The sequence below is a fragment of the Nuphar pumila genome, chromosome 5 (assembly GCF_984573655.1).
Source record: "Nuphar pumila chromosome 5, dmNupPumi1.hap1.1, whole genome shotgun sequence".
NCBI lineage: Eukaryota > Viridiplantae > Streptophyta > Magnoliopsida > Nymphaeales > Nymphaeaceae > Nuphar > Nuphar pumila.
The window spans coordinates 6,851,451-6,860,489 of record NC_143253.1 but is presented as its reverse complement, the minus strand read 5'-3'; positions in this window follow the sequence as shown (position 1 = coordinate 6,860,489).

Below are 9,039 nucleotides of genomic sequence, written 5' to 3'. Positions count from 1 at the left end.
TTGGCAGCCTTTTTTGCTATTGTTTACGTATATTACCGAGAGAGATTATTTTTTATTTTTTTTTTAAAGCCCAGCCCTGACTGCAGCAAATAGTTCGATTTGTCCATATGAAATAGATTTTTATTAATAATTGTAGCCATTTTTTATTTTATCTCAAAAAAAAAAATCGGGGGCTGCCCCCGAAACCCCGACTATCAAACCATTTTTTTTCCTACACCCCTGTTTGCTACGCCACTGTTCGACACCATTTGTCTCCCTCTTGTCATCGTCGTGTAGCCCCTTGTCATTCTCCATAAACTCGTAGACACGCAACCGCACGTCATTGCTCACGCAACCGCACGTCAAAACCCATCCTTTGTCCCACAACCGCTTCACCGCCACTGTCTCCGCTGTCTTCATACTCGCCCTATACACCTTCTCATATTTTTCATGTTGTTTTTCTCATGCTACACAAACAAACAAGTGAAAACTTTCATTTCAAAAAATATCGTATCAAAACTTGTGATAAGAAAAAAAAAATCTTATGCTAATTTTTTACTTTCAAACATGCCCTTAATGGGCCCGTCTCCCTATGCTTGTTTTTTTTTTAATAATTGTTTAAGTGTTTTTCTTTTCTTTATGCTGAAATTCTCCTCCAGAAGCAATTAATCTTAAGGTGGTGTCATCGACGCATCTCACCAAGTCCGCTACCTATTGGGTGTAAAAATTGCTCAAGCCAATTACTTTTGTTGGTCGACAGCTTATTTACCTCGAACTTAGCTATCTCTTTCTCTTTCTATATATATATATACCAAGTTGATGAGACGTCACAAGATCGAAATCCATGGGTGGCATCCTTCGCTGCAATGTCAAAGTAGGGTGTATTCTTTGGTGGACAAGGGTGACATTAAGGGCTTTACCAATCAGAGGCCAGCCAATATGTGGTTGATGATGAGGGTTTTTTATTGAATTATCTAAAAAAAATATGAACAATTTTTTAAAATCATCTCACAAAAGTTTGACCATCCTTTCATGGGCAACCTGGTTTTCAGGTGACATAAGATGACCATGATTCAAGCGTGTAATGTCTGTCAATTTGGTGACTTCATAAGTTTTTTTTTTAAGATGAACTTTTGCCGAGGCTTAAAAAAAAAACCTTGGGTGGGGTCCCACGACAACCCTACCTTACGTGGCCCACCTCTGAGAGAGAGAGATTGTTCTGCTTGTCATAATTATTTTCTAAAAAATAAAATTCTTTAGAATAGGGATGAGCCTCGTGATCTTTGTGTGTATGTGTGTGCTCTTACATGCATGTGTGTGTGTGTGTTTATTCTGGCGTGTGCAACCACGTGATTTCATTTTCTACATAGACGACCATAAAACTTGGAGGGCTATACTGCATTTTAGAAGTATTATTTCTATATGTGGTGACATGCTACTGTTTCTTAGTAAGCTTTGATAGGGAAGCTTCAAGGCCAAACCCATACACTAATTGGAGCTGCAAGACCACAATATGCTAATGACTTGATTCATGCTTGCGTAAGTGAGGGCCTTATGTGACCAGGCAGTACTTATATGTAGCTTCACAGTTAAATACATTATAACTAGTACTTTTCTCAAGATAGTCAGATATGGATTGCTACTTTGTCTTCTATTAACCTTAATAATTAAAGTGCTATTTTACACTTTAACTTGAATGTTTGATCCTGTTGCCATCTTGTTTGATGAGAATATTGTTTAAACTTTAAACATTGCTTCTATTTCATAATATAAGTTGATATGTGACTTTATACATGTATCTTCTCATTCGATAGATTACTGAAGATGGTAACATATCTTACTTCATGCAGGTGCAGCATTAAGAAAGCTGGAAAAGGATAGGGTATTGTTATACGATTTATTATAGGAAAAAGGTCTCCATGTTTATCATATAAATATCAGTCCATTGCCTTGGATTTCAGTTTACTAAATTCTTTGATATTGTTATTCAGTGGACATGAAGGCAACAGTACTGACCAAGCTATCAATGAGGAGAATGAACAAACGAATGACTTCATTATTCTTGTAAGTTCTTTTCCTGTTATTTTGAGTGATATTGAGCATGGATTTTTTGTGGCATGATACAAATCTCTTCACACAGATATCTACTGCCGGCTTCGGATGTAAGAGAAAAATGACAGGATATGTGTGTGTGCACGCACTGAAAAAGGTGCAAAGGATCTGACCCGATCCATGTAAAGATCATGTAACTCTTTTTACATTTATCGGGTCTGGATACACCAGACCCGGACCCAGTAATGTAAACTTAAATACACAAGTTTAGGTCACGATTTTGTATTACTGAAATCGTGACAGTCGTAATCGATCTCTCTCTCTCTCTTCTCTTTCTCAACGCAGGTGCAGAGGAAAACTTTCATGGTATCAGAGCGTAGATCCATCTAGGGGTTGAAGAGGATTCCAAAGGTGCGACAGATCAAAGGTTTGAGGATTCGTTCATCTCCCATCTTCTTTTCTCCTTCAGATTTCTTTTTCTCTACCTCCATTCTCAATCTCCATCTCTCGTTTTCTCCCTTTTCTATTTTTTTTCAGTCTTTTCTTTTCTTTTTAGTGGATTCACGCCTCACGTGAATCCCTAAGTTGTTCACGAAGAGTTCCCATGAATCCTGGTTCACGATAACCCTGTACATCAAAGAAAGGGAAAAGATCGTTTCACGTGAATGTTCTGTTTCACGTGAAACACTAAGATTAAATTATAACCCATTCAAAAAAAAATTGTGTATCCCTTCCTCTCTTTTCTGCGTATCCCTTCGTCTACTGGGCTGGATATCCAAGTCTGATCGTGCATTTCGGGCAGACCTACGACATCAAATCTGGGATTCTAAACCCTTTTGATGTCCAGCCTGCTGTGTGACATCCTCCTTTGATTCGACTCTCATTCTTTTTACTCTCTTTTGTCCTTTCTTGTATCATATTTCTTTTGACTGTTACGAGTGGAATCCACATTGAAAATACAGTCTGATTTTTTTTTCCTTTTCTCATTGCTTCCACATTGAAAATAGAGTCTGAACTTTTTTTTTCATTGCTTAAATATCTGATCTTACAAATGGTAGAAGAGAAAACTCAGTCCTTCTTCTGACAGCCTCTGGTTGCCAATTTTTGAGTTTCTCAGTCGTCAAAAAAAAAAAAGACGATCAACAAACCTCTTTGGCTGCAGACTGAGCACTGTGTGGATACTCTGGTAACACAAAAAGGGGTTCATTTTTCTTGTTTAAAACTCTTTTCTTCATGGATCTTCATTCTTCTTCATCCAATCTTTCTTCAAGTTTTCTCACTCAACTCGTTTCTGAAAAGTTAACTACCTCAAACTTCTTGATTTGGAAGACACAAATCATTCCTTTTATAAGGAGTCAAGGTCTCTTAGGTCACCTTGATGGAACCACTCCCGCTCCACTCGAATTTGTTACGAGAGAGGAAAAAGACGACAAAGGAGTAAGTTCAATTATGTATGTCAAGAATGTAGAGTACCTCAACTGGGAAAGAAAAGATCAGTCGGTGGTTGCATATATCACTTTCACCTTGTCCCAAGAGGTCCTTGTTGCAATTCTCGACAATTGTACTGCTCTGCAACTTTGGGAAAAATTGGTTCAAACATATTCACAAGTTTCGCAGGTACGAATGGTTTTTCTCAAGAGGGAATTTCAAATGCTGAGAAAAGATTTCATGACCATCATGGAATATCTAAACAAGATGAAGACTATCACAGACCAACTTGCAGTTATAGGATGTGCGGTGAGTGACAATGATATGGTACAACAGACTCTGAGTGGATTGGGATCCGACTACAATATGATCGTCACTTCACTATTGTGTATCTCTGCTCTTCCTACCTTTGATGAGTTGCGAGCAAAATCGATTCAGTATGAGATGACTCTGAAAGGGTTCTCTGAGGAATCTTACATTCACACAAATTCTCAGGAAGTTTTTGCCACAGGAGTGACTTATGGTAGAGAACGAGAACGAGGAGGACAAGGGCGAAGTGGACACGGAGGGCGTGGTCTGCTTCTCACTCAAAATACGTTAGCTCATGCACAGAGATCAAGATCTATTCCTACTTGCTTCCTTTGTAACAAAAAGGGGCATATCAAGGCGAATTGTTGGCATAATTTAGAGAATAAAGGAAAGAGTCCACAGATAGAAATCAAGAGGAAGTTCACAAATAGTGGAGAGATTAAAGATTTGCTGATATCTGCCTTGTTAGAGTTGAAATTGAAGCAAAGTGATGAAGGCACTTGGTTTGTCGACTCAGGGGCAACGACTCATGTGACAGGTGATGCAGGTAAGATTTCTAATCCCATTCTTTATTTTGGAAAAAGTAAGATTGTCACTAGAGATGGATCCCACCATCCTGTTTCTCATGTTGGAAAAACTGTCATTCCCATGTCATATTCCACTCTTACTCTTTCTAACGTTCTTCATGCTCCTGACATTAAGAAAAATATTGTCTCTGTTTCCAAACTTATTGATGATAATAATGCTTCAGTTGAATTCACTCCCTTCTTTGTGCAGGTCAAGGACCTACACACGAGGGAAACATTCATTGAAGGAAAGAGACAAGGCAATATGTATGTCTTTGAAGAAGCTCCTTCTCATGTTGTTCGCTCTGTCCACCTAAATTCAAAGCCCTCATTAGAGTCGTGTTCATCCTCTTCTGCTAATGTTTTTAGTATTTTTGAATGTAATAAGACATTCTTATGGCATAGTCAGTTAGCACATTGTGGGAGTCATTTTATTGAGAAACTTGTATCTAATAATCTCATTCCAAAAGAAAGTCTCAATAGGGATGAGAACAATCATAAATGTTCCAGTTGTCTTTCCTGCAAGAGTCATGTATTGCCTTTTCATTCCATTAATAAGAGAGCTTCAAAACCTTTTGAGATCATCTGTTCTGATGTATGGGGACCCTCCCCAATTGCCTCTGAATCTGGAAGCAAATACTATCTAATATTTGTTGATAACTATTCTCAATACACTTGGATATATTTCATAAAAAATAAGTCGGAAGTCTTCTCTTTGTTTCAAAATTTTCTTTCCCTTGTCAAAAATCAATTTTCTGAGTCCATTCAATCTTTTCAATATGATGGAGGTGGGGAATTCTCATCCCGTGATTTTATTTATTTTCTTCAAAATAACGGAATAGGAAGAAGGGTGTCATGTCCTCACACCCCTCAACAAAATGGAATTGCTGAACGAAAACACAGACATATCGTTGAAAGTGCCATGAGCATGCTTCATGACAGCAATCTTCCCATCAACCTATGGACAAAAGCTTTTTATTCTGTCGTGCATGTGATAAATAGACTGCCTATGGTTGTTCTGAAAAATAAGTCTCCTTATCACTGTCTTTTTGGAACTCATCCTTGTTATTATGATCTGCGTGTTTTTGGATGTGTTTGCTATGTGCATATCGACCAGTCCCTGAAAAACAAGTTTCAAGACAAGGCCCAAAAGTGCAGATTTGTGGGACATGTAGATGACTACAAAGGATATAGGTGTTATGATCCCACCAACAAACGCATCAGAACTTCAAGAAACGTTGTCTTTGATGAACAAAATTTTGATCACGGAGCTGACACAACGAATATGCCAACTGAAATTTACTATCCTTGGCTGAGCTCAGAATTTTTGGTTGGCTCCAATGAAGCATGTTCCTCAGATTGTGTGCAACAAGAAGGAGAGGTGTTTGAGAACACTGGGACGTTGGGGTCACAGAATGCAGAGGAAGTACCGGGCAGATACAAAGGCATTGTCTATTCTAGACAGAGACCGACAACATCAAGTCATTCAGATCATGTCTCAGTCGCCAATCCTGCGCCTTCTCATACTCTTGCAGCCAGAAAATCAAACCGCATACGACATCCTATTGACAGGTGGGTTAGTTATAACAATTTGTCCTTGGATCTTCAACTATTTTTAACTGCCATCAATAAGGATGAAGAGCCCATCATGTATTATCAGACAGCCGCTTCTATGAAATGGGTAGAAGCCATGAATGATGAAATGCAAGCCTTGCATGAATGTGGAACATGGAAAGTTGTTCCGAGACCACCTGACAAAAATGTTGTCGGATGCAAGTGGGTCTACAAAATCAAGTACAAGCCAGATGGAACCATTGAACGATATAAGGCAAGGCTTGTAGCAAAAGGATTCACTCAAGAAGCAGGGCAAGACTATGATGAGACTTTTAGTCCGGTTGTAAGAATGTGAACGATTCGAATCATCATTTCTCTGGTCGTTGAACATGGATGAAAGTTGAGTCAGCTTGATGTAAAAAATGCATTCTTACATGGGAATTTGAATGAGGAAGTATACATGGAACAACCTTCTGGATATCAAGAATAAAATTGTAAAACCCATGTATGCAAGCTAAAAAAAACTATCTACGGCCTAAAGCAAGCATCTCGCTCTTGGTTTGATAGCTTCTCGCTAGAGATTCAGAAACATGGATTTTCACGTTTCATGCTGGACCACTCATTATTTATTTTTAAAAGCCCGCTTGTGACCACTCTATTATTAATTTATGTTGATGATATTATCATCATAGGAAACTCTGCGGACCACATCCAAGAAATAAAAGACTTATTAGGTCAAAGGTTCAAAATGAAAGATCTTGGAGTTCTACGCTATTTCCTTGGTGTAGAAGTTGATAACCAGGCTCATGGCTTGACACTCACTCAACACAAGTACACCGTAGATGTTCTCAGCAAGGCAGGCATGAAAGATTGCAAACCTCTGGGAACTCCGAGTGTAATTCATCAAAAACTTAGCGCTCATGATCAAGATCTGTGTGATGACCCCACCAGGTATCGTAGCATAATAGGAATGTTACAATACCTCACATTCACTAGACCTGATATTGTTTATTCAGTCAATCAAGTATCTCAATTTATGCATACGCCACGTACTGGACATATGGAAGCAGTCAAGAGGATCCTTAGATATCTGAAAGGGACTATTGGGGATTGATTGATATATTTACCACCGTCATATGGCCAAGATGAGCACGAAATTACTGTATATTGTGACGAAGACTGGGCAGGAGATCCTGACGAACGAAGATCTACATCAGGATATTGTGCCTTCATTGAAAGAAATTTAGTCTCTTGGAGCAGTAGAAAACAAAAGGCTATCGCTAGATCAAGCACTGAGGCTGAATATAGATCCATGGCTGCTGCCACTGCCGAAGTCACATGGATCAGGCATCTTCTAACTGAAGTAGGAGAAAAGATCTCCCACACTACCTTGCTCTGTGACAATCAAAGTGCTATCAACATGTCATTCAATCCAGTACATCACAGTCGTGCCAAGCACATTGAGAACGACCAACACTTTGTGAGACAGAAGGTTGAAGAAAAAGAGATCTTTCACGCACGTGTGCGTGTGTGTGCATGGTCAAATTTCTACTTTTCCGCTCATTGATTTCTATTAACAAAACTGTATTTTATGTTTCTTTGCAACATATCGTGGTATGTGAGCTTTACCTTTTTAAGGTTTTTGAAGTTTGATTCACAATTTTCCATGTATGCTTTCACCTGCCCGTAAATTTTGAGGTTCAAAATTATCTTTGTGAGGTAATCTACGTGTGCCGTTGTTATTCATGCTGGCAAATCTGCTTCAGTGGATCAGATGCATGGGCTTCATTCTTGTATGTGCTCAGTTTTGGGTCTTCAGATCGTTCTAAGCTTTGATCTTGCTTCTGAAATTCCAGAAAGAAAACTCCATGAATTTCTACACAAGGAATCATGTGTAATGATCTGATATATTTTACCTTTTTCATTAAGTTTTTTGAAAATGAGCTATCTAGGGCTACAAAATTGTAATTGAAAAACCGAATGCTACTGGTATAGAAGACAAAACATCAACTGGACGTGACCTCTGATGCACTTGCAGGCTCAGGGAAAAAATACCATTTATATAAATCCATAATAGGGGCAGTTACAAAATGTTCCAAGATTGCATCAAGAATATCAACGAATCACAAAGATACCACCACGATATATTACAAAGAATTGCACAACAAAGAATGATATAAACATTCAATCTGGGCGACCTGCACAAAATTACCAAATGCCTCTGCTAGACAGTTGGTCTCGCACACTCACTCAAGTTGTACATCATGTTGATACATGCACAACTTTTTTTTAAGGTACTGATGTCTCATCTTTGATAGCCCCTTCTGCCAATGTGTGCAATTTGGTTCTCAAAACCGATAAACTTGTGTTTCACCTCTGCTTCAGTTCTTTTTCTAACAAAATGGTAGTCAATCTGGAAATGTTTTGATTTATTGTGAAATGCTGCATAAGCATCCAAGACAAATGAACTTTTATGATCATAATAGGTAGTAGAAGAACACGGCTTGAACCCCAAATATTCATAAATCCTCTAATCCATATAATCTCTGCAATAATGCCTGCAAATACTCTGTATTCTGCCTCTGTACTTGAATCGTCCATGCTCTTCTATTTCCTACTTTTTCAAGGAACTAAGTTTCTTTCAAGAAATGTACAAGACCCTCGTATGAATTTTCTTGTATTGGCATCTCCAGCCCAGTTGAAATTTGAATAATCATCCACTGATTCAATTGCATATTTGTTTGGATCATTTCTTTTGTAAATAATGCCATGACTAACAATTCCCTTCACAATTCACATATCCAAGAATGCTCTTCAAAGCCTTCGTCTGAATTGTTGTTGATGCATTCATGAATTGATACACCTGGCTGACAACATATGGTATATCTGGCCTCGTGATGGTGAGGTATTGTGGCACCCTAATAAGAGTTATCTTTATGGTTCTCCAAGTGACTTCTTTTAGATAACCTTCAATTCATTACACATTCATTCGATCATCCAATGGGGTTTATTGTTTCTTCAATTCTGCAAACTGTTTTTAGTCTGATTTAAGGACTGGACCATGAAGGTGAATTTACTGCTACGGTTGAGAAGTATTATCAGAGTGGACAAGCATTTTGATTTCAGCTATGGGGGCCTTCAGGATTGTATT